Source organism: Rousettus aegyptiacus, unplaced genomic scaffold, assembly GCF_014176215.1.
Source record: "Rousettus aegyptiacus isolate mRouAeg1 unplaced genomic scaffold, mRouAeg1.p scaffold_m13_p_6, whole genome shotgun sequence".
Lineage (NCBI taxonomy): Eukaryota > Metazoa > Chordata > Mammalia > Chiroptera > Pteropodidae > Rousettus > Rousettus aegyptiacus.
The window spans coordinates 42,749,419-42,775,703 of record NW_023416309.1 but is presented as its reverse complement, the minus strand read 5'-3'; the positions used below and the strand labels follow the sequence as shown (position 1 = coordinate 42,775,703).

The window sequence follows — 26,285 nt, the reverse complement described above, 5'->3', positions numbered from 1 at the left end:
ATTCACTGAGCTACTAGTCCAAGTAAAGCACTGTTTGTGTAGAAGGCTCGGTTCTTGCCTTTGAAGAAGGTATAGTCTTTTAAGGAAGATAAGACATGCGATTTGAGGACTTGAGGCTAAGGAGAAATTGAAAGAATAAAAGACATCATGCTCTCAAACAAAGACAGAAATTCAGCAGGTATAAGAGTGCGAGAAAATTGAAGAAATAAAGGAATGTGATCAGAGAAGAGAATTCCAGAGTTCAAGTTTTTATGGGTAAGACAGTCCCAAATGGTGATGAGGATTAAGCTTTGGTAATGCTGGTTGGTGGTTGAAGAGAGCTGAAGACTACGAGATCAGAGTATTGAAGACATCTTCTAATAAGATGGAGAAGTCATCATGAAGAATATCAAAGGACATAATGGTGAAGAGAGTTGTAAACCAGGGACCTGGTAAGGAACATGACATGGTAAACTTGGCAAAATACTACAACCTAAAGGAATAATGGTAGACAGGATAATAGTTGCCATTGTTTATGACACCTTCACAGGGTTGAAAGACACAGTCGCCACTCCTAATTTCACCCAACCCAACTGCATATAAGCTTTGCTTCCACTTATTAAGAAAACTACCTCTTAGTAGTTTTCAGCAGTGTTGATGACCCAAACCTCTGGTGCACTAGTCAGTCTACAAAAATCAGAGGATATAGGTGAAAACATTGGAATAATACTAGCATACACAATTTAGAGGGCAACAAAGCCTATAAAACATTTCTTATAACAGTTAGAATAGCTCTCTGTGGGAGATATTCCTAATGTCAGCCAGAACAGCGGCTTGTGCCAGAGATGAGATAGCAAAGGGAAAATGGAGGTAAGAGAGAAACCCAGCTGAATGTGTGTGCCTGTCGGTGGCAGATCTGAGTGGCAGATATCAAAATCCAAACCAAGGACTGACTAAAAACGCCTGGCATTTTGTCATTTATCAAAATTTGTCAGCATGACCAAATCCTCTCATTCAAACAAAGAAGTGGGGTGTGGAGGGAGCAGACAAGATAAGCACACTGCATTCTCACCCCTATTAATGTGATTTCTTTGCCTTGTTCAGGATAAGCTCCCTTTCGCTGTGTTAGTCACACCAAGGCAGTAAATTTTTAATGCAAATCAACTGTCTAACAGTATTTGTATTACAATAATAACCTGGAAGAACTTGTTTAATATCAGAAGACTTAGTGGAGCAGATGAATAGTTCCAACATGATATCCATGGGATAGAAATTCAATTAGAAACTGCAAGTAGAGCTGGAGAGAGGTAGTTATTGTTCAACACATACCACAGGGCCCTCTGCCGAAGCACGGCTATTAGCTGAACTGGTTGAGAAATTCTGTTTTCCTTTATGGCAATCTGTTAGTTTGTATAAAGTTAAATTAATAAAAACACCGAGCTGCCTCTCTGCAGTGAGAGAGCAGAATGAGGCCAAGGGCTAGTTGCATATTTTATAATTATGGATTAAGTGCCTCATGCCACACAAATTAAAGTTATGCCACAATTACAATAAAAATGAGAGAGCGCGCATCTGCAAATGGTGATTATATGACTAGTGCATCCCGAAGAGAATGCTGGGACTCTACCCCACAAAAGGCAATTGTTTCCACTATAAAAAAAAAGAGGGAGAAATCACTTTTCATGCATACTTCCCTTTGGAAGAGATAGAATAGCATTTCCTCTGCAGGTAGTCAGGGAAAAGCTAGATGGGACTGGTCACTGCCTCTTTTCTATGCTCAGAACTGTGTGTTCAAGAACCTACATATTGCAGTGGGGAAAACCTTGGAGTGAGGAAAGGTTATCAAGCCCATTTGGGAATGAATGGGTTCCTGGCAAGGAAAAATCTGACTAGCGATTAAGGAAGAGTAAAAAATAAAAGGGAAGTCTTATCCCATGGAGAAACATGGGCCCAGAACAAGGAAATGCAGCATTCCACACCCCTTACTGCATTTCTGCATCAGAAGCCCTTGCTCTGTTTCTGTTTTCTGCTAGTTTTGAAAACAAGAAGCGAAAGCTCTTCTTATGAAAACGACTGACACATTGACATCCCCTGCTCTCTCTGTTGCAATGGGGGTAAGAATTCTACAGATATTTCTTTGCTCTTTTCTTAACACATTTGTTGAGTAGGAGCATACACAAGTAGCAAGCGCATGGGTGTCTGTATGTGTGCACGTGATTATAAATCGCATTCTGCAAATGGAATATCAGTCCTTCCAGCCATAAGCTTTCACGCATGGCAAATGACGATGCTTTCAGCACATAACACAATTTTCCTTCTGCCAAGACTCCAGCATATTGTGCTTTTCAGAAAACAAACTTTTCAACCCATATTGTTTGTAATGATGCGTGGGAGTGGGTGTGTGCATGCACATTTGGGCAAACGCACGAGACACACGCGAGGAAATGGAGCTGAAGAAAGGAAGCACATCACAAAGGCAGACGCCCCAAAAGGAGGTATCAATGGAAGTTGCTGTCTCTTTTACTCTGTTTTGTTATTCTCCCCCTGTTGCAGGAATTCTGAAATTATGGCTTGTGGACTAACTGCATCAGAATCTCTTGGGATGTTTGTAAAAATATGAGGATCCCTAGGTTCAATCTCTCACTTACTGAACCAGAGTTCCTGGAGCGTGGGACCAGAAGCTGCCCTTTTAGCAGGATTGTGGCCTGTTGTGGCCAGGTAATGCTGATTCACACTCCGTTTGAGAATGAGTCCTCTATTTTCTTCTCCAGGCCAAAGGCCCCGACATGCAAATAGATTCTCAAAAATACTTAATCAGGAGTATCATCGAACACAACCACTCCTTTTCCTGACAGTGAAGCTAAAGTTCAGGAAGGAAAACCAACTTGCTAAAGGTCACAGGGGAGTTGCTGCTGAAGTTCATCCAGGCTGGTGACAATGCCTATCATTTATAATTTAACGTATAATTTGAAAGCACTTTGCCAATTATGATCACATGCATTTCTCACAGCATCTTGAGAGTTTCATGTGACAGTTATTATTATATTTATATTCCAGATGAGAGTATAGAGACTTGGAGTAAAACTTGCTTGACTAGAGTGTAAACTTTGTGTACTTTATTCAGCCAGCTAAGCAAGTGCTCGGTTACATTTGTGAATTAAGTGGTCAGAGTGAGCAGAACCATCTGAGAGCATGAGACAGAGCAGAAGTCACCTCTTTGCCTAAAGTATAACCACGTTCCAATCGGTCAAGACGATTATCAGGAATGTGAGACGATGGGGTAAAACGGAGACCTCTCATCAGGGCTGAGAGTGCTAAGCAAGCATATCCTACAATCTGCCCACCACCCAGGGAACACCCTGCCCCCACTCTACAAGATTCCAAGAAGAGCAGAAATAAGATCACCTTTACGTTATGTCTTGGGGGCAGGAGCACCTCAGCCTCAGCTCACAAACATTGATAGAAGGGATTCCAGCAAGGCGGCTCAAATAAAAATGAATTGAGGATTCAAAACCAATTACCAAAGCATAATCTCACTCAGATGGGCACGCCAAGAATAATTACTCTCCGTAAGAAAAATGTCTGCTGTAGACACATTGCAGAAGGCTGCATAATTAAATACAGCTGCCAATTCTCATTCATCTTTCTGGTAATTTGCATTCGAGGGTCCACCTGGATTGCCAAAGGCCCAGAGCTGGTGCGCACAGTGGGGCTGAGAGCAGGGCCTCCACATCCGCAAAGTAGCGGAACCCTACTGAGAACACTGCACCACTGACAACAGGACACTTGAAATTGTTTTGCATCCTTAGTTTACCTAAGGGAACCCCATAGATAGACCACATACCTTTCCTCCTCCCTTCCTGGAAAGCTCTCCCCTTTCCTCTCCATCCTTCAAGGCCTAATTCACAATGAAGCTCTCTGTGGAGCCTTCTCTGTGCCTCAAGTTCTTCATCTGCAAAATGGGGGTAATTAGACTATTCAGCTATTTGGATTTTTGTGAGAATTTTAAAAGTTAATCCACATGAATTTTCAAACAGAGCACGGCACAGAGTAATCTTTTATTAGGCATGACTATCACTTTCTCCTCTCACTGCTCTGGCCACCACCGACTTGTTACTTCTCTGTGTGCTCATTTCCTCAAGCACACAGAGTCCCACATGAGCAGAAGGACGGTTTAACCCACTGTGATTTCTGTTCACCCCTCTGCTGTCCTCAGCCCCAAGGTGACCCGAAGCTTCACACTTTCCCCAGACCCACATCAAAAGTCTTTCTCAAAACCTTCCCTCACACTGAGGTGCCAGGAGCTGGTGGCAGTTTTAGGTGTCACCTTTCTTTGAAGTAATATAATAGTTTTTAACAGAAGCAAAAACATTGATTAAATATAATAGTTTTTAACAAGAACACTGATTAAATGCAATGGCCTGGAGGTTTCTTTAAGAGACTGGCATGGAGCCTGGCACAAGGCGAGGCTCAGGAAACACTTGTTGAATGAATGTATGCATAAATGAATAAATGAGTGACTCCCATTCATTGCCACTGAATAAAAGTGACTCAATGTTTCTCCTTCCCAAGGATTTCGATTGGCCAGGAAGAATAGAATCAGAGCATAGGACCAACAATGAAAAAAATATATATTAACTACATGCTTTTGTTTATATGTTTCATCTGCATAATAGAAACAGAGTAAAACTGCCTCATTCTTTAAGAGCTGTTGACACTTAGAATATGAATCAACTTTGTAATATAATAATGGAAATAATAATAATCAAGAGCATTGCTAGAACTCTTATGATATGCCAGGAACTATTTTAAAACTTTCTATGGAATAAGTCATTTACTTCACACAACAGCTCTTTGTGGTAGATGCCATCCTCATTGTGCCCATTCTGCAGATGAAGACATTGAGGTACAATAATGGTAAATGATGTGAAGCTAATAATAATGAAGACAGCAAGAGAACCCAGTCAGTCAGCACTATACAGTATGTGCAGTGATCACATTTCCTGACATTCCAACTGAGTCCTGAGTTAACATTTAATCCAAAAAATTTAAACATGGTGCATGGTGTGTTCTGCTTTTGGTTTGAGAAGAGATGGGTTATGGAGTGCCTAGAAGGGTCCATCTGAAAGATGCCATCAGGAAAGCAGAGCCAAGGGGAAATATCTCCGGGCTGGTTGGGCAAAGTCAGGACTGGCTGTCATGGCTGCGGACCGGCTAGATTATGCTGGCCTCTATTTGAAGCGAAAGATGCGAGTGAGTATTCCTTGCAAACTGCATGAAGTGTGGAAGGTGATCCGTTCTGTGAGGACACAGCTTTGCAATTGTTTGAGATTCTTCTGGGGTAGGGTTCCTTCAAACTGCATTAGAAAGAGCCATACATCATACATCACTCAGGAGTTAGGACTTTGTTTGTAATTTTGGAACTTTGCGATGCAGAATTTCGCAATGATATATTAATATCGCTGATGCGCTTTTAATTAATGGTCTAGTTGCACATGTTATTTATAAAGAGACATTTCCCCAAGAAAGCAGCCAAGTTTTCCCCCTCAGTCAGAGAACAAACCCCTAAAGCATTCCGAAGTAAAGGAGGAAATGGATGGAACCACTGGAGCTGAGCCACAAGGTTGCTCAGCAATTAACAACAACCGTACATGAACACACGGAGCAAGGATGGGGGCACATGCTTCTAAGAACCATGCGGGGCCAGATTCCTGCATGCTAATGAATACAGAGAAGCTCAGGGCTGTAAAACAAGATGAATACCACCCCTCATTAGTACAGCATTTGATGGCTGTGTAAAAGGAAGAAAATGATCCACTTAAAAAGGGTCTTTAACATTGATGGGTCAATTTTGGCAATTACAGGATTTACGTGGATATCTTTGCACCATACTGAAATGAGCCACAGCAAATGCAATCTTCACTCTCTTGTTTAGCTGATGACTGGGCAGCTCTTTGAAGGCCTGGCTCCTCATTATCTTTTGGGTCCCAGCTCAAATGTCACCTCCTAGGCAGGGCTGAGACAAGCACGAGATAAGCAAGCAGGGTGTTTAGGTCTCAAAATTGAAGGAGGCCCTTCTAGGACATTAAGAGTGAGTGCCTCCTTGAATATCGTACCCTGGGTACCTCGCCTGACTCACCCTTGTTTCATCCCTGCTCCTAGGTGAGCTTCACCCTTGACGCTTGACCACTCTAATAAAAGTACCCCTCAACACTGCTCTCTCATGCCAACCCAGTGCCTGTCACACCACCCTGTGGCACTCTCCTAATTCAGTTATCACTGAGTTTATTGTTTACTACTCTACTATCTATTGTCTCACTATTCTGAGAAGAGACGCACCATTTGAAGTCCATATTGCCTCATACGGTGTCTTGCACACAGTAGGCTTCCTGGAATTTAGGTGTATAATGGTAATAAAATAAGGATGTGGAAGCTCTTATGAGAATAGTGTCCAGTGACTCCAGACAACCCAACAAAATCCTCCTAAACCCTAATTCTTTCTACTCATATTAAAATATACAGAATAAAAAATAAAATAATGTCACTAGTACATGTTCAAAAAGAGATTTGGGGCAAAAAAAAAGCATCTCAGTTGGTCAACGGTAATTCAGAAAATATCAGCGCCTCGAGCATTTGGGGCCACCTTTTCCAAATCATTGAGAAAAAGTGGGAATGAATGCCCACGTTTGATAGGCAGTTTAAGGTTATTTCAATTAATGGCCACATTAACCTCTGAAGTAAATCATGTTCCCATTTTCCAGATGACGTTAATGTGAGGATTCAAGAGGGAATATGTACTCTTCACGATTTTACAATGAGTAACTAGGTATCGAGTGTTCAAACTCAGGTTTCTGTAAGCACCAAAATTATTCTTTCACATGGCCCAACAAAGCACCAGATCGATGTGACTTTAAGGACTCAAGGTATAAACATTACAATTACTAACGGTTCCCGACTCCGGGATTTCCTAGATCTAAAGATTTCCTAGATCAATAAACCCAATAAGTCTATCCTTAAAGAATAGTCGATGTAATTAGACAATTTGTTTTTCAAAAATACGTATCTTTTTACATATTTTACATATCCATTCCGCTACTTTCCCACCATACTAGTTATTAACTTCTGTTACATGAACCCCCTGTCTCTCATGCCTTAATCTCTGTCTTTTTTCTTGTTCAGACCTCCATGCCTCAAGTACCTGACTCTGAACATTATGTCGAACTTTGCCCCACTTCCTCAAAAGGAACCACCACAATTGTGTCCTTTTTCCCCGTTAGACCTTTCTTCCAACTCACCGTTCATTGATTTAGCTATGCTTTCAGCCTATTTCCTTGCTTCCTCCCTTTTCGAATTTCAGGGACAATACATATGAGATACCAGCCACAAGCTAATGAACATGGGAAGTGAACAGAGAACTATTGTCTAATCTCTACACTGCCCCCTCCTATAATGACCCATCACCAAGGACAGGAGCATGGCAGTCAGTCTCTGTGTGTAGAGTACTGCCTTGCAAAGGCAAAAGATGCTCGAGGCTTCCGCCCCAGTCTCTTCTAAGGCACAGCCTGACTTTCATTGTCAGGTGCAGTGTGCTCAGCTTGTAGCTTCACTTTAAGAGAAAGAATAAAAGCTATGTTCTCGCAACGTCCCTCTGGGAGAAAGGCTTTTTCAGACTCACAGCTTTCTCCAGCATTTGCTTGCCTTCATGTCTTAAGTGTCCCATTTCTCCTATTATTCCTCTAAAAACCGAAGGGTTTAGTCACAAATCCCTAAAGACTGAACTCCCAAGATCTTATCAGTGAGGCCTGCCTTTCTGTTTGAAAGTGGGCTGGTTTTAGTTTTGATCCAACTTCTCGCCCTAACCAAGTGATCTGGAACAAGTCATTTCTCTTCTCTGAGCCTCACCTTCCTCCTCCCAGCAACTTGTAGACAAAGCTTGCTGATATATGTTTCTCCTAGCACGATACATCAGCAATCTCAATGACAGAATGTGACGGAAGAGAGTTCAGTGGTTAAGGTCCAGAGTTGCCAACCAGGGAATTGAAAACCCCACGTCTAGCTGTCTGCTCTGGCTTGTCTGTGGAAGCCTCTGCTTTCATCACATGGCACAGTGCTTGGTGGTAAGAAAACATGTTCTGTGAGACAAATGTGACCCCTGCTCTCAATGAATCTATGTTTAGTGGGGAAGGTGAAACAGCAGTGAAAGAATTAAATAACCTCTATATAAGACACAAAGTGAAATGACTGTAAGTTTTACAATGATTAGTGCTGATAGAGCCTGAGGGACAGACCAGCTCAGAAACTTCTCTTAGCTAAGATGGCCAGGTAATGCCTCTCTGGAGAAGAGATGCTTAGATTTAAGAAATAAAGGTTAAAAGAAAAATAACTAGGCTGTGAAAAATACGATTAGGGGCAGGTGAAAGGGGGAGGTAGAGAAGAGAATGAGAATATTCCAGAGAGACATGAAGTCCCCAGACAGGAAAAGCTTGATGTGTTCTAAAGAGACGGAAAGGACACCTGTTTGTGTTTGGTAATTTGGGGCAACATGTATTATCACCCTGCTATTTGCTCTTATGAGTCTTTATAAACTTGGTACATTCACGTTATCACTGATGCTTTAATAGGGGACAATGAGGAGTATAATTGCAGATCTAATGCAATCTCTGATGCAAAGATTCTAGGAGCTTCCTGGTCCAGCACTCATTGGCTGATGCCACCCATCATCACACGCCAAAGGGCCATTAAAAGAAGAGAATATCACCCAGTGAGATCATTTCGGAAAAACTTTCTGAAGCTTAATACAAGGCATCACTCCAGGGGTGCGCTGCTGATGGGAGTGAGCTGAACCCTGAAGAGACTGAGTGTGGCTTTGGTGCCAAAGTGTATGAAAAGGCCAGCAAGGTTTCCTAAGATGCCCAAGGCTGCACAGATCCCGCCGTGACTGCATTCATCCAGTGATCCCAGAGAGGCCATGCTCCTTGAGGCTCTAAGGCTGTGGTTGCAGTAACACTAAGCTCCACCCACTCCTATACGTTTCTAGCGGAAGAAAATATGTATTTTTTTTTAACTTAAACCTTTTATAAACACGTCACAATTCCTGATATCTCTGGGCAAGAGAGCACAGCCAGAAAGCCAAGCAACATTGTCATACACATGTAGCATCCTGCTCAGCTCAAACCATACCCAGAACTTCTATAAACATCTCGCCATCAGGATGTTTAGATTACAGATAACATTGGAAAGTACCTATTCCTGGTACACGGTAGTCATTCAATATATGCTAACAATTGTGATAACTGCCTCCAAGCACATATTGCCCCCAATTACCCCCCAATCTCTCATTAATGTTCCTTTTGTCAACCCTGATAAGCAATTTGGTAACTGCTTCAAAACTGGCAGTAAATTTCTATAACTATGGCATTTTCCATGTGCCATTCTAAGTTATCAGCTGGCTGGCTTCCAACACATCATCACTCGGAAATATCCACGTATCCCATCCTATACCATCTCACTGTGACGGAGAACATGCTACAGCGCAGAAAACACTGCCATTGCAAAGCTGGTGACAGCAGCACAAGGGGCACCAAGAACCGAGTGTCTGTAGGAGGCTGCCTGGCACTTGGAATACCCGCAGGACCTGAAGCTGCTAGCTAGACGCAGCCAAGCTTTCAACAGATTCCCAATATCAATACCAAGAAAAAACTCAGGTGTGTCTCACATCTCTGTCTACCCAAAGACATTACAATTACAGACATTTATTGAGCACATATGACACCCAAAGCACAGAGCCAGGTGCTGCAAGTGATCTCGAGAAGTTCCACATGCCAAGACCAAGTAGCAGATCAGTGGGTAGTAAAGCTGGTTTAAGGGACACAAAAGAGAAAAGAGAGAGGGCGCTGGGCGAGGGTGCTCAAATAAGTCTCCAGAAGGAAGCAGAACCCGTGCCCTAAATGTGAGTGAGAGGAGAGGAGACGGAATTCCAGAAGAGGAGGTGTCACGACTAAAGGCAGGGATGTTGGAAAGTGTGGCGGCGACCTGGCTGTGCTCTCCAGAACAGCTCTGCGGAAGCAAGCATTTGCTCCTCTGGGACTTCCTCGTTTCCATCCGCAAAGTCAGTCCCCAGTTCTGAAGTGACTGGCGGAGGCCACCCAAAGACAGCACGCAAGCTTCCAGCTGAGAAATTTCTTAGTTACGAATAAGTCACGAGTGCCCGTCTGGGTCAAGTACCCAAGTCCACCTGTGTGAACATCGGCAGATCACTCCGTTTATTAAAATCTTAGCTTCCCCATCAGCGAAAAGGAAAATACAATAGTACCTACTTCATACAATTTGGGAGAGGATTTGATGAGATAACTGATCACAAAACAAGCAGATGTTTCTCCAAGTGAATGCCACAGCTTATTCAACAACTTTTAGCACACATTTCCTTTCTAAAGGATGGATTCGTCGCTGCGTAAAAATAGATTTAAAAAGTGAGCTTGTCAATTTTAACAAATAAAACTAAGAAGGAATGTGATATTTTAGAATAAAGATTGGCAGATTTGATTATTTACAAAATGTAAAACTCCTACTTTATGAAAAACAAAACTATGATAACAGAAAAAAAAACAGAATGAGGAAAATATTGGCATCAGATTCAACAATGCTTTCAGCTTATATATTATATTTTTAAAAGGTACAGAATGATAAGGAAGACAAGTCACCAATAGATAAACATATAAAACTCATTTAAAAATGCATATGAGGAATGGCAAGTAGACAACAAAACAGAGAAAAACTGTTCCATTCACTGTAATGCAAATTTAGGTAAAATTATGTAAAAGTTCAATAATAATAAATCTCTAAAGCGTTCATTAAATGATGGCATGGCCCTGTTTAAAGTCTTTTGTCTCTCACTGTGCCCAAAGAAACCCAAACTGTTTAAAACAGCTGACAAGACACCACATAGTGTGCACCTGGCCACCTCCCCACATCTCATGGACCACTCCCCCCTCACCCATTAGCTTCCTTTGGCTTCTTGAAAAGGCAAGCTCACAATCCACTACAGGATCTTTGCATAGACCTTCCTGGAATGTTTCCCCCTCTCTACCCCAGTCTCTCAGCTCCTGGTTAATTCTGCCTCATCCTTCAGTCCCAGCTATGGGCACTTCCTCGACTTTATGAGTTGGACATAACATCCCCCTAAATCTATATGTTATATCCCTCTCACCCCCCCCCCCAAAAAAAAATCCATATGTTGAAATTCTCACTCCAGGATCTCAAAATGTGACATTTAGAAACAAAGGTTGTTGCAAATGAGGTCACACCAGAGTAGGATTAGCCCCTAATCTTATTGGAAACCATATTCCTATCCATAAGGATACCATAAGGATACCAATATGGTAGATGTCCTTATAAAAAGAAGAAGTTTGGACATAGCCATGCACACAGAGAGAATGCCATATGAACATGAAGACAGAAATAGGGTGATGCTTCTACAAGCCAAGGAGCACCAAAAATGGCCAGCAAACCAGCAGAAGCTAGGGGGAAAGCATGGAAGAGATGCTCTCTCACAGTCCTCAGAAGTAAGCAACACTGCTCACATCTTGACCAGAAACTTCCAGCCTCCAAACTGGGAGGTAATAAATTTCTGTGGTTTACGCCATCTAGTTTGTAGTACTTTCAAATGGTGTCCCTTGTAAACTAATACGCCTGGGAAAGCCCTTCGTAATCCTCCCACTGAGTTCCTACAGCCTCACTGTCTGTGGAACTCATGCTTTCCTTCAACCATTGCAGAAAGTACTTGATTGACATCTGCCTCCACACTGGAGGGAAGCACTAAGGGAACAGGCAACATGTCTGGTTGTTCCCTGTTCTACCTGCAGTCTCCAGTGCGTGGAAGTGCTCCATATATCTGGGAAACACAGGAATAAGTCCTGGCAGGCATGAGCCTCACTGGAGCCTCGAGGGATTAGGACAAAAGGCAGAGCGATCTTGACTGGAATTGAAGCAAACACTTGTAGAGCACATACTTACTGTGAGCCATCACTGTTTCAAACACTTTAGCATCATTAACTCGGGATGTCCCCTCGGCTGCCCAGTGAGGGAGGTACTGTCATCACTCTTACTTTAGAGATAAGAAAATGGAGTCCAGAGACATTGCTGCCTAAAGCTCATAGCTAGCAAGTGGCAGAGGTGGGATTCAAACCCAGGCAGAATGGCACAGAGCTTGTGCTTTTAATCTCTCTGGATAGTAATTCTTAGGAATATACAGGTAAACAGATATAGATAACAGGTAAGACAGGTACAGAACAGATAAGCTTCTGTTTGACCAGTCTCTTAGGGTTATTAAGAGAAAAGAAGAGACCCGACCCTCCCATACCCCTTGAGGATTCCAAATCAGATAATGCCTTGAGTGGAAGGAGTCAAGAGTCTAACTCAGGAGATATTCTCTCATAGCCTCCTTCTTTCCCACAGGTCTTGCACTAGGGTTTTGCCCTAAGGGGTTGTGATTCTTAGGCGGATGGGGACTTCGATAACAACTTCCAAACTCAGTAACGTCTAGAGGAGTGTTAAGTGCTCAGGCTCTAGAATCCAAGGGATGGTCTGAATCCAAAATCCAGCTCTACCATCTACTAAGAGCATGGCCTTGGGAAAGTTATTTAAACGCAGTGTCCCTCAGATTCCTCAGCTATAAAACGAGAATATTGGCAGTACTTACCTAACTGGTTTACTGGAAGGCTGGGTTAAACATATGTGCACAGTAAATGTGAACAGCTATTACTGATGTAATTGCTATTGTTTTCATTTTATTTATTCAGATGGGCCTGTATATACTCAGCCATCAGGAGACATCTTCTTAAAGTCTGGGGTACATCATTTTCAAGGGTCTCATAACCCAATTCTTATCCCAATAACTTTACACTAATTTTAGGCATAATAATGACCCTAAAACATATAAATACATAGTGCAATATGTATATACCACACACACATAAATATACACTGCAAACTGTGTTAACTTTTCTGTTTTAATTTCAGGGTTTCTTTTTCCCCAGCATAAGAGTTTCAGAAATGCACCTTTCTCGTAACCCACCTGACAATGTTTACTTAAAGTCTTAAAATTTCTCCTCTAGAAGTTTATTCTAAGGAAATAATCTAAAATTGAAACAAACAAACAAAAAGATTTATATGTCTAGATATTCATTACATCTTTAAAATGGTCGAAAACTGTAAAATAATCTAAATCACCAAAAATAGAGGAAAGAATATAGTTAAGTAAATTACAGAAGAGTAATACAATGCACTGTTATATAAATATTAAAATTATGTTTGCAAAACATTTTGAATAACAGAAAAACGCTTAGTCAAATGTTATATGAAAATAAAATTGTTTATACAAGAGGTTCTCAATTATGTAAACTACATGGGCAAAAAAAGTATAGGAATACATATGCTAAAACTAACTGATTTTAAATGGGATTATAGATGGTAGCTATTTCTATAGTACTTTTCATTTTTCGAGCTTTGAAAATTATTTCTATTAGTGGCATTATTGCATAAAAATTTAAATATGCAAAAAAAAAGAAAAAGAAAAAATTAGAAGCTTAAAAAACTCATTGTTTTTCCTTTTTGTCCAGACAAAATCTTGTACAATGTCTCAATTTTCAAGTCTGAGTGAATCAAAGCAGATGGATCTAAAGAGGTTGCTAATAGAAGGTATTAAAATATCAAAGCAAATCAGAATTAGGTCCAATTCCGAATTCATCACAGTCTGCATTGTTACTATCATGTCTCTCATATCCTCATAGTGAGCACATATTGAGGAATAAAGTGGAAAAAGCTTAAGAAGGCAGGCCACTTCTTTTATCCTCTAATTCAAGATTTCAGAAGGCCAGTGTGTGACCTTGGAGTATAGTAAGTCAATGAAGCACACGTGGTCTCTCATGGCCTCACTATGTCTGACTCCATGGGCCAGTCATCATGCCTTAACTCCAGTGGTATAAAATTCATATTTGTACACCTGAAAGCCAGTAAGAGATTTGGGGGCGGGAAGAAGGCACAGAAGAAGTTTCTGGTTTCTCTCAAGCAACGAGGCTTTAAGCTTAGGCTTCCTGCTTTCTTCATTCCTGACTCTTTAAGTATCATATCCTTAGATATTCTACAGAGTAGGAAGATAAAGAAGCATACAAGCAAACACATACGTGGATGGATGGATGGATGGATGGATGGATGGATGGATGGATGGATGGATGGACGGATGGACGGACGGACAGACGGACGGATGGCTGGACAGACGGACAGAGGGTGGGAGGGATGGATGGCTGGATAGGAAAAAAGCAATCAATAAGAATGGCATAACGGTCTCAGAACTGACCCCCCACACCACTGTCTATAATTTTCCCCACATTAAACCCTCTTTCTGAACACATCTTTCTAAAACCCAGCTTTTATTTTACACTTGCTGTTCACAAACCTTTGCTCTTTCCTCTCTAACCCACAGAAAAGGATCTAAACTGTCCAATCAGGCATTGAAGTCTTCCCCAGTGTGATTTTCACTTCCTTTCCAGCCTCCTCCTCGGTCACCTTTCCTGCACTGCTTCCACACTTCAGCTCCGCCAGCCTCCCAATCATTCTCCACACATGTCCTGGTTATTCTCTCCTCCTGGATTTTAGGCTAACTATTTATTTATCTAGCATGCCCATTCCCTCACATTACCCACAAAAGTCTTTCAGTTTTCTTTTTTTCATATCATAGTACAAAAGGTTTGTATGCTCTCCCTACTCCCATCTCAATTGTTGGTTCCCCAGTGCCTAGCACAGATATGGCACATAGCAAGTCTCATTAAATAAAGTGACCTAATGCATGGTCCCAGCACAGTGAAGTCTCCTGGGCTCAGAGTCCTCACTGGAGACCTTCACTCTGTTCCATGATGTACAGAAGGCAGCTAGTGCAGCACTGAGGGCACAGTAAGCATTCAAAAGCAAATGCCAAATGAGTTGATCAAGGTCACTGGATACAACATCGACAAACCAAAAACAAGCGTGCTTCTATTTCTATTCACTAACAATGAACGTGTGGAAACTGAACATTAAAACACGATACCTTTTATAACCATTCAGATGAAAATAAAATACTTAAGTACACACTTAATAAAAAATGTACAGCTTTTGTTTGGTAAAAAATACAAAATACTGATAAAATAATCAAAGACTTCATGTATTGAAAGACCCAACATAATAAAGATGTCATTAATATAAAAGTATAAATCCTACTCGTAATGGTAAATATATAGATAAACACAGAATACAATACTGTGGTGCCTAAATCACTTTTAATCTTAGCATAAAAGTTAAAATACAAAAGCATTAAAAATAACTGTAAGCATAAAATTGTTAATAGATACATAATAACCCTGACAGCAATTACCTAAAGTATTGGGGGGAAATGTAAAAGTGCAAAGATTTTTTACGCAACTCAAGTTAAGTTGTTAACAACTTAAAATAGGCTGTTATAAATATAAGAAGTTTTATGCAAGCCTCCTGGTAACCACAAAGTAAAACCTATAGTAGGTACAAAAATGATAAAGAGAAAAGAATCAAAATATATCACTGCACATAAACATCAAGACCGTCTCAGATGGAAAAAGAAGGGGCTCTCTACACAAACGATGAATTTAAAACTTTTTGGGGAGGCAGCATGGTCATGAGGGGCAAGCATGGACTTTGGAAATTTACAGACCCGAAGTCATATTTAATAACCACTACCTGCTGGCTGTCAGAACCTCAGGTTCATCATCCACCAGTATGAGATACATTCCTTGCAAGGTTGTTATAAGTAATACATAAAACCTATAAAACTCTTAGCACATTCCCTGACACATAATAAATATCAGTTTTTTAAATCAATAGTACATTGAAGGGATGCTCTTTAAAAATTTACCTATTTCAAGTATGAGTCATCTTTATATTAGAATACATGAGAAGACATATGATATCTGTGAAGACTTGATCTGGGATTCCAAGACCCTTTCTTAGCTTTCTTTTGGGGGGTCCCGGTCTCCCTCTGCAAAGAAATAAACAAGAGAGACAGCCTAGGCCAGGAATTTCTCATTCCTGAACACAGTTAAAGCTTTGACTACCTGACTCAGGTGGCCCCTTCAATTTTCAATCTCATGAATTTAAATCGCAGAGAAGGTAGTTGTCCTATCATGGCACCCAGTTGCCATGGCCCCTGAAAATGTAGAGCCATGACAAGCCATGGTCTCTGGGGAGGCCTAGATTTTGCCAGTCCTGGGGTTTTGTCATTATCTCCTCCCCCAAACATCGAGCCACCCCAGTATCCTTTCAACAAATCCTTTATCTTGCCTAAGTGAGTGATGGTTTCTGTTTCTTGCAGTCAAAAATTATGAAGAGAAAGCCTTCCAAAGTCACCTGGAAACCATTCCCCATTGATTACACTCTCTGGTTCCTCAGGGATCCTAGATTTCCAGCCGCCATCTCATCTCCATAGGGCTAATCTCAAGCATAGCCCCACGGAGAGCAGCACCTATGACCGTTCTCTTGTGTCGCCATGCTCTAGAATCAATACTAATTGCCCAATTAAGGAAGCCTGATGTTAACAGAACGAGAGCTAATTAATAAGTGCCAGAGCTCATTCCGATTATTGACCTTTATGATTGTCATTTATAAAGATAAGGGTGCAGCTATGGTTTTTGCATGAATGATTGCACCTGTCATTCTGAGCTGGCCATAAGGAAGATGGGTAAGAGTTGCAGTGCTGTGCTGGGGGAGGATTTCCCAAAACGAGCTTCCATGGACTTCTCAGAAACAAAGATGGCCATGAAGTCTCTTAGATCGGTGCTTACATCAGAATCAAGTGAAGAGTTTTAAAAAAAAAAAAAAACACACAAAAAACAAAACCCCCAAAAAAACATAAGTTCCTAGATCTTAACCCCAGAAATTGATTCAGTAGCTTTGGAATAAGGCCATGGCAAGTGGCTTTTCTTATATTTCCCAGCCCATTCTCATAATCTACCAGAATTGGAAATCAGTTAGACAAATATTCAAGAAAACTCAATCTAGCCCCCAAAGTAGCCCCTTGGCCATAGATCTGTTATGAAATATGAATGGTCGCCAAGCTAGAAAGGCCAAGAAAGAGGGATTATTAATAAACTGGCAAGAGCATAGGGCTGCTGAGAACCAAGATATGGGTCCCAGATCTGAAATCACTGACCACCAGCCCTTTCAAGACTTTAGTTCATCCACCTGTAAAATGGAGTATTCAATTTGAAGAGTCTCACGCTCCTCCCAGAAAAACGCATTTGCTCATGTGAGCAATGACTACAAATATACCAATTTAAGACTTTAGCACCACTGAAAGGGGGAGCATTTAAAAGATAAACTCTGCCTACTGCGTTTTAAGACTTGACTTTAGCTTTAACTTGGGCACAAAACATGTAGAAGCAACAAGAAGATGTAAAATGCTTCCTTTTTAAGTTCAGTGATTCCAGAAAAAAAGGCCTAACTAACAGACATGTGACAAAGAAAAGAGGCCATTTTTACCAGTTTATTGCTCCCCAAATACTGTCTAGGGCAGTGGTCTTTGTGGAGAAGCTGCCAGAAGCCTCTTAAAGACATTTACAGTCTATGTCCAATAAAGTGATTGGACACAAACAATGAGAAAGTAACTGTGAAAGCTTGACGGCCTAATATTTAATACACACACACACACACACACACACACACACACACACAGAAATGGGGTATGTAAAATTCCCTTTACCTACAAACTTGGAAATAGGGTCCAGCTAACACAGTTTTACACACATGGACATCTGGCAGGACATAAATTCAGGCTTACCTTAGATGGTAGGAAAATGCATGCATTTATAAATGTTATTTTAGAAGGAACTGTCTGATCCTACTGACTTATTAACTTCATTAGAAGGCTAATGAATCTACTGCTGAGAAAATGAGAGGGAGTTCAGGTTGTAGAAAGGGATGAGCAGAATTTCACACATCTTCTCCAAATAGTGGGATTATTTATGATTGTGATAAAATGGCACTGCATTTGGAGGGGGAAAAAAAATAACATAAAATAACAATCAACAGATACAATCCACACAAAAGTGTTACATTCTCTCAGCCGCTGGACAGAAATCAAGATTTATACATGTCTGGGTCCTTCCTAGTGAAAGAAAAAAGACTAGGCCATAAAAAGAACCCCTCTTTCCCATAATAAATAGGAAAACATTAAATCTGTAATCCAGTTCTCCTTCTCCAGCATTGTCATTTCTCCATTCTCTAGCAAAATAAGATGTCTGAGGGCTCAATATTTAGGACAAACTCATTTTTATTCTATTTTTTGGAACAAAGACTTTCATAGATTGAATGATGCTCCCTCTCTTCAATGAATTAAATTAAGTAGCTTATACAGGTGTTCTGGCTAACACCTGCTAACAGCCACTATCCGTCAGTGAAAAGCACATTAGGAGAGTGTGTCTATGATGTTGATGCTACTAGATTTTTTTAAGGACAGTGGCTGTGCTCAGGAGTGGGGCCAGGATCTACTGGGTATCATAAATCATAACATGTGTGCTTCCTGTTTGATTTCCCAGGTTGGTAGAGTCTGTAGACTTGGAATTGAGACTTGAGAGAATATTTCATCTAATGCCTTCATTTATGAGGAAACAAAAGGATGGCAAGAGTAACCCAATTCATTAGTAACTGGGATGCGCCTAGAACTCAGCTTCCTCTGAGCTCCATAGTTCCCAATCTCACCTGAAGCTAAGAATCCCACGAGGAAGCTTTAAAGATTACACATCCTGAGTAATCACCAGCTTTACTAAATTAGAATCTCTTGGGTAGGACCCTGGAATCTAGACTTTTAACACATTTCACAAAGTAAGTCTCAGGACGCGCTAAGTTTGAGAACCGTGCATGACCCCAGCCTACCTTCCAGGTGAATTACTTGTGAGATAACAAAGCTCTTCAGTGGGCTTAGATTCACTAACAGTTGCACTATACATAACACAGCCAGTAATGAATGAGTTAACTTAACACTGTTAGAGGAACTTAAATCAGATTGTGCTTTATGTCATGCACCCAAAATCACCATTACCATCATCTGGTGTAGGAAAACCAATAAATATATTAACCTTCCCCTTTGCCAAGCACAAATGAGTATCTAAAGGAGAATGCTCCAGAAGGTTCTCTCAATAGACATGTATCATTTCCAGGCATTATGTGCTTAGGAGTCCACATGTGTTCTGCACCCCACTCTCCTAAAGATATCAGCACAACTGTCATCTGGAGCCCAGTGGAAACTGCTAGACTAGGAGGATACGGCCTATAAACAAATAATAATTATTATATTAAGTAACAACTAGATTGCAGTCATTCTTCATTCCATGAATCATCTCACTGAATCCTCATAAAGCTTCCATGATATAGGTCTTATTGTTCCCCCATTATATGGATAAGTAAGTGAGGCTTAGGAAAATTAAAACATTGGTCACAGTGGTGTAGCTGGTAAGCAGATCTGGGATTCCCATCCAAGCAATCTGGAGCCAGAACCCACTCCTTTAACCACTCCGTGTACTCAATCCCATGTGTTACCAGGTGTTTCTGAGAACTATGAGAACTACTAGTGTAAGAAATAGTCTTTCCTGTTGAGAGTTACACATCCTAATGCAGAAATAAGATGTTTTATATTAAACAGCAAAACAAAATATATGTGCACATTGATCACTTCTCTAATTCACTCCTAAAATTGCTTTGCATCCTTTAAAGAATGAGGTGGGGTGGTAATAATAAAAATATAAGTATATCCACAGTAGGTCCGCTCAAAATACAGAATGCGCTATATTTCGTTTATGCATACTTATTTTTGCATATGTCTGATGTTGTTTCCTATGGACATTAATCTTATCTGTCAGCCAAACTAAACATTCCTAGGGGATAGCAATCACAACATACTTATTCTGCACCTCCCAGCGGTGAGCGCTGGGCTGTTTACATATGGATGCTCAATTAATATCTATTCAATCGAATGTTCACTGACCCATTAGGAGTTTTTGCCAGATTTATTACCACTGAAAGCAAATAGAAGAAGGCCTCCATTCTAGAGGGAGGATTTCACAGCCTGTATCACCCCAGCCTTCGGGACCTCACATATGAAGAGACTAACGAATAGGATGAGAAGCTTTTAATTAACAACCTAGCAAAAAAATGTCATTCCAATCTGCAGTTTTGTTTCCATTAATTCACTCACATTCGGCAGGAATTCCACTAAGGAATTAGGGTGAGCAGCTGGAGAGGGAAGGAAGCACATAAATAAATCATGAGTGTCATTAAAATTTGTAAACTAATAACTTCTGGGAAGTCTTAGCAATTATTATCAGGGTTTTCTTGGCAAACAAAAAATTAATAAATCCAAAAGGTCTCCAATTCCTATTTAAAAAAAAAAAAAAAAAAAAACCAGCATTCCTCTAGAAAGGTCACTGACAGAACAATTAGGGGAGAAAATAAATGGTCCAGACAACAGCTTGCAAAACAGATGAAAAGTCACAGGATTCCCCAGTGGCAGGAGGATGAGACAACTCAATATAAGGAAAGTGACAGGGAAGGCGGGGTTGGGGCTGGGATTGGTTTGGGGCTATTGGAACAGCGTTCAGTTCTCCAAATCCTTATTTAGTGTCATCCACATAATGGGCTTTGTAGATCCAGCAACCAGAACGGAACATGGCCCCGGCTCTTGAGAGGTTCCCAGGCTGGCAACAAATCACAACATATTGTAAGGATGTGCCATTAGCACTAAGCAGAGAAGGGGCACCCCACCCAGGGAGGTGTCCAGGAGAATGTGCCTGGGAAGTGGTACACTCCATAAACACCCTAACTAGGACCCTCTCGGTCTGAAGCCCCTTTTCTCTGCAGGCCCTGAGGCTAGACATACAGGATGAGTGGCTGAGCAGGCTGGCTGCTTACCAAAGAGAAGAATGTCTCCCATGATGCTGGGCTAGAGGTGGATGAAATTGGGCAAGAGAACAGAGAGAAGAAGTGAGGTGAAGCAGCAATGGACAGACACAATCCATGGATTCCATGATTCCTGGGTCATCTTATGCCTCCACAATTGCAAATTTATTTAGTTCTGTGAGGATCTCTAATTCTATAGGAAATCCAGAGAAAAGCTTCTGTGAGACTTCACACTTGATGAGAAACTGACTACGCAAGGATCTTTGCTAGAGACTAGCTCTTAGGGATGGACAAATGCAAGCCGGAGAATTGCTTGCTAGTTCAGCTCCCTCCAGAAACCAGTTCCTTAAATATTTCTTTTTGCAGGGGTTGCAGGGAAAGGTTAATATGTTTGTCAGTCCAAGTGTTAATGTTTAAGACATATAGAACTGAGTCCAAGATGCAATTTGACAGTCAGAAATCCCATGACTTTGTTCAAAGCTAAGACACAGAAAGCTCAGACAGTGGAATAATCGACCTTATCATAGTTTTCCACTTACAGAGAAAGCGACGTCCTTGCTCCCAAATTAAGGACCATGATGCTACCAAATGAGTCAGAGACGCACACACCTGTGTTTGCAGAAAGGCATGAAAATGGCCCCGAAGCATGTGCCACATGCCATTGTCAGAGAAATGAGAGAGAACGTGGCCCTGCCTTTGAGTCCATGATGCCTGCATACCTTATGACAGTGGCCTATTTTCAGTGAATAGAGGAGACATGACGGAGAGGGTTCTTTCTATCTAGCTGCATGGCTTCCATTTAGGAGGACATGTGACCATGTGGAAAGAGTCCCAGATCAGAAACTAGGAAGTACTCCTAATCTCAGAGTTATGACCTTAGGCTTGGATCCCCCCCTACCCCTCCTCACCTGCCCCCCCCCCGACACACACACATTAGCTATATGATCTGGCACAATTTATTTAACCTCTGAAATGCTCAATGTTTTCATCTCTAAAATGGGGCCAGTGATCCCCAACTCTCAAGTTTGTTGTAAAGGACAGAACAAGACAGCTTAGGGAAAGGAACTAGACAGAGGAGCAGCTCGGTTACCAGTGGATTACACAACGGCAGCTAACTCCCCGAGACGGCTCCATGCGCAGGCACTGTATGCCAGGCACTTTTCTGGGCAGTTTACACATTTTATTGCATTGAGCTATCATAACCACTTTATCAGGTAGGTGTATATAATAATCCTCATGGTACAGATAAGGAAATGGAGGTGCAGAGAGATGAAGAAATTTTCTCAAGGTTACTTAGAAGCATGGACTTGAACCCAGGCCATCAGTCCCAAAGCCTTCACTTTACTTTGATGAGGAGAAAAATGATTGATGCTGAGCCTCCTGACCCTGACTCACCTCTTCTTCTTAGATCAGGCTTCTATAAAATCTAATAGTGATGAGGTCCAGGCTTGACACACTATCATCTAAAAAATACTCTGAAAGTGAAGCCCTGGTTCTTTTTAAAAAGTCAACCTCTAACCTCACTACTTCTCTAGCTTAAAATCCTATATGTAAAATGTTATTTGAATAAGAAATGTCAATCGAGGTTGTGCTAATGGCCAATTTACACAACCATCCTTGTGTTGATGAAGAAAAAACTTTAACCACCTCCAGTAAAACAGCACCAAGGAGTTCCAGAAAGAGTGTCACAAGGGCACAAGATACTGCTACATCGTCGAATGCTTTTAACCAGTCTTGTCTATTTAGAAGTAGATGGTCTCTGAATTATTAATCCAGCGAGGCAAATAATTATATCACACTGTAACCTGCCAGGGATTGTCATCTTGTCATGACAGCTACTGCTCCAGGCTTCTCTGTAATACAGAAAATTGAAGAATCACCAAATTCAATTTCAACTTGGTTAAACATGTTGGGCCAAATCATAAAACCTGAAGGGTGCATGTTTAATTTACTTTCTTTTCTCTTCACACTGATTTAGCAAGGAAGATCAGCGTGCTCTAGGCTCCAACTGTAAAGTGCATCATCATCAGTATAGAATAGAGAGTGGAAGACACAGATCTTGAAGCACTGAGCTGGGAAAACAACAAAAAGTTAGAAGATACCCTGAGAGGCCCCAGCAAGTTGGAAAATTCCCCAAAAGTTCTTCCACCATACTCTATCCAGGGGCTCCTAAGCTGGGCTTTATCAGACCCATAAACCCTCTAAAACACAACACAGAAATACATTCCTGTACAACATTTACCCAGAGGGAAAGCCCATAATACCTACCAGGTTTTCGAATCCCTAAAAGATCACACACCACATGGACTCTGTTATTTGTAAACTACACTCTGAGCAACGCTGTTTGTGTTGGCCCCTTCTGTGAGCCTGGTGAGTCCCCACAATTCCCACCTGGTCCAACACCCAGAGCTCTCCTGCCTCCTGCTTGGCTCCCTTCTCTCTTGCAGCCCCAGCTTTGCCTGGACTTTCTCTTGCACTAAGGACATTCTTTCACTCCTCATGTTCCAAATTGCATCCTGCCCATCATTCCAACACCCAGCTCAGAGAATCTCATCCACAAAAGAACATCTTTGACTATGTAGAACTTGATATTCCAATTCTGCGCCCCCACCAGTCAGCACAAGAAACAACATTCTAAATCACTCTCTTCCCCTCCCTAGTCCCTGCCATCAGCCACTGAAACTCTCTGCTAAGCTCTAGGTAACAAAAAGTACATCCCCTTGGTGCCCCACAATCTCTATCACATGAACTCCTGCATCAATGGGTCCTTATATACGAAGTCAGTAAGTGGAATGAAAACTATACAGACACACAGGGTTATAGCAATCATTAATTATTACAATTAAGTGAGCACTTCCTGCATGCGAGTTACTGTCCTAAGTGTTTGTTCATTTATTATTTCGTTGAATCCTTCCAATCCATTCATTAATTTATTTACTGAGCAAACATTAATTAGGTCCTTCCTATGTGCCAGATACTGTTCTGGGTGCAGAGGATACAGCATTAAATTAAAATGGAAAGAAAATTCTCTCTTTTCCTACAAGCTTAAGATGTAAGTGAATGCAGGAAGACAATAAATAAATCAATAAGCAAACATTTAGTATGCCAGAGGGTAATAAATGCTATAGACTGATGAAATGTGAAATCTGGGCACTGGCCTCACTGATGAGGCGAACAAAGAAGGAAAGGAAGTGAGGGAATGCCCACCCCTGGGAGAAGAGACCTTGGGCGGAGGAGGAGCCGAGTGTAGAGTTCTGGGGAAAAGAGATTGGTGTGCATGAAGAACAGCAAGGACAGTGTGGCTGGAGCAAAGGTAGGTTCTGTACTATCTCCAAGTCATATTCAGGGAAACTGAGACTTAGAGAGTAGAGTGAGTTGAATGGTGCCCCGACATCCCACAAAATATTTCCACCTCCTAACCCCCAGAACCTGCAATGAGGACCTTATTTGAAAAAAGTGTCTTTGCAGATGTAATTAAGTTAAGGATCTTGAGATGAAGTTATCCTGCATTATCTTGGTGGGCCCTAATGACAAATGTCCTTATAAGAGACAGAAAAGGAAAATACAAAGGCACAGAGGAGAAGGCCATGTGAAGACAAAGGCAGAGGTTAGAGTAATGAGGCCACAAGAGATGCTAACAGCCACCAGAAGCTGAAAGAGCAAGGAGGAACTCTCCCTACGCCTCCACAGAGGGAGCGTGGTCCTAAAAACACCTTGATTTCAGACCTCCAGCCTCCAGAACTGGAAGAGAATGAATTTCTGCTGTTTTAAATTACCCGGTCTGCGGTATTTTGTTATGGCTTGCCTACAACACTGACACAGATAGGTTAAATAAAGTTCGCAAAGTTACAGAGCTCTTTGGATGGGCAAACTGGGACTTGAATCCTAACAACTGGATGTCAAGGTACCCTTAGGGGTCACTCAGCTGCCTACTGTCTTTGGTGCACACCAGGGAATATATTGACTCTGATGACTATGGAATACACATTTGGTCACTTAAGGGCCTCTAGCATTAAGCACTGGCCATGGCTCCCTGGCTTTGCTTGGCCTCCTAAAACTAGCCCAACATTTCCCGAAACATGGGCTGCCGTGTATAGCTGTTTCCCATTGTCAGGACAGGATTTTCTGGCTTCTTTCATTATTTGCACCAAGCAGACGGCACAGGAGTCCAGTTTAGAGGATCACCACAGCGTCACTTTGATTAGGGGAAGGTTTCTGAGGCTCTGATTCCCTTGGAGTCCCGCCTGAGTGGAAATAGGCGTGCTTTCATCTATTAGAGGCGGCCTGGTTACTTATACCTCTGCCAATTTTCACTGGGCAACAAAATTAGGTTTTGGACATCCTGTGCAAATGGAGGCAAGCCACAGTCGATATGAGCAATTAACCCCTAAATATTTAATAAACGCTGTGACTCCTGCCTCTTCCTGGGAGAGAGACCCCCCGCTAGTCCTCTGCAAACAAATGAGTTAGATTAAGAGGAAGCAAGGTGCACAGATACTCATGTCCCAGAGCCCTCTGCTCAGGAAACCCTCAGGAATGGGCTCCGGGATGATGGTGCAGCCAAGCGGATGGTCTTTTGTGACAGCATCCTCCCCAATGTTTACAAATGACAAAGCAAGTGAGATAGATACACTGCTCTCTTGCATTTCATGAACAAAACAAGCATGGAGCATGAAGCATCAACTCGCTATGGCTGATGAAACTTGCTATAGTCCTGTGTGACCGTAGGCAGTGTGGCTGTGAGCCTGCGTGTGCGTACAGGTGTGAGGAGGTAGATGAAAGAGTAAGTGCAGGTGTTTCCTCCCCAAGGAAACTCCAGGTTCATGGCTTAACCACCTGCATCCATCTCCTCCCCGCCCCGCATGCCCCAGCGTCCCACCAGGGCTGACTTATCCAGCATGCAATGGGCACAGTGCCCAAGGCACAGATGCTTTCATTTCTTTTAAAATCAAACCAAAAAAAAAAATGTATCCTGAAAAAAATTTTAATACATTTATCTTTATGCTAATACATTCATAAAATACTTTTTTTCATATTACTTAATGGAGGAAGTTAGGGACCACAAAAACCATGAAAGTCATCACACAGGCCTGATTCCCACATGGCTCTGTTCTCACAAGTACTGGCTTCTCAAAAATGACAGCATCTTACAGACACGAAGAACTGAAAACTGTCCCTACCCACTACAGCGGCTCCCCTTGGGCCAGGCATGCTGCCCTGATCCCTCCAACCAGACCCTTGCTCATCGGAAGAATGAGACACAGCAGGAATGCAGAAGTGCCAGCACCGCCAAGGAGAAGGTGTGACAGCGCCCCAAGAGAGATAACCACAGCTCTAAGAGAATTCACAGGTGC

At 41.7% G+C, this 26,285-nt stretch overlaps 1 protein-coding gene across 3 annotated transcripts in view; it reads right to left on the bottom strand.

Annotated features, from left to right (window-relative positions):
- SORCS3 (sortilin related VPS10 domain containing receptor 3) overlaps positions 1–26,285 on the bottom strand; it is a 513,788-nt gene that overhangs the window by 320,163 nt on the left and 167,340 nt on the right. The window lies entirely within an intron of this gene.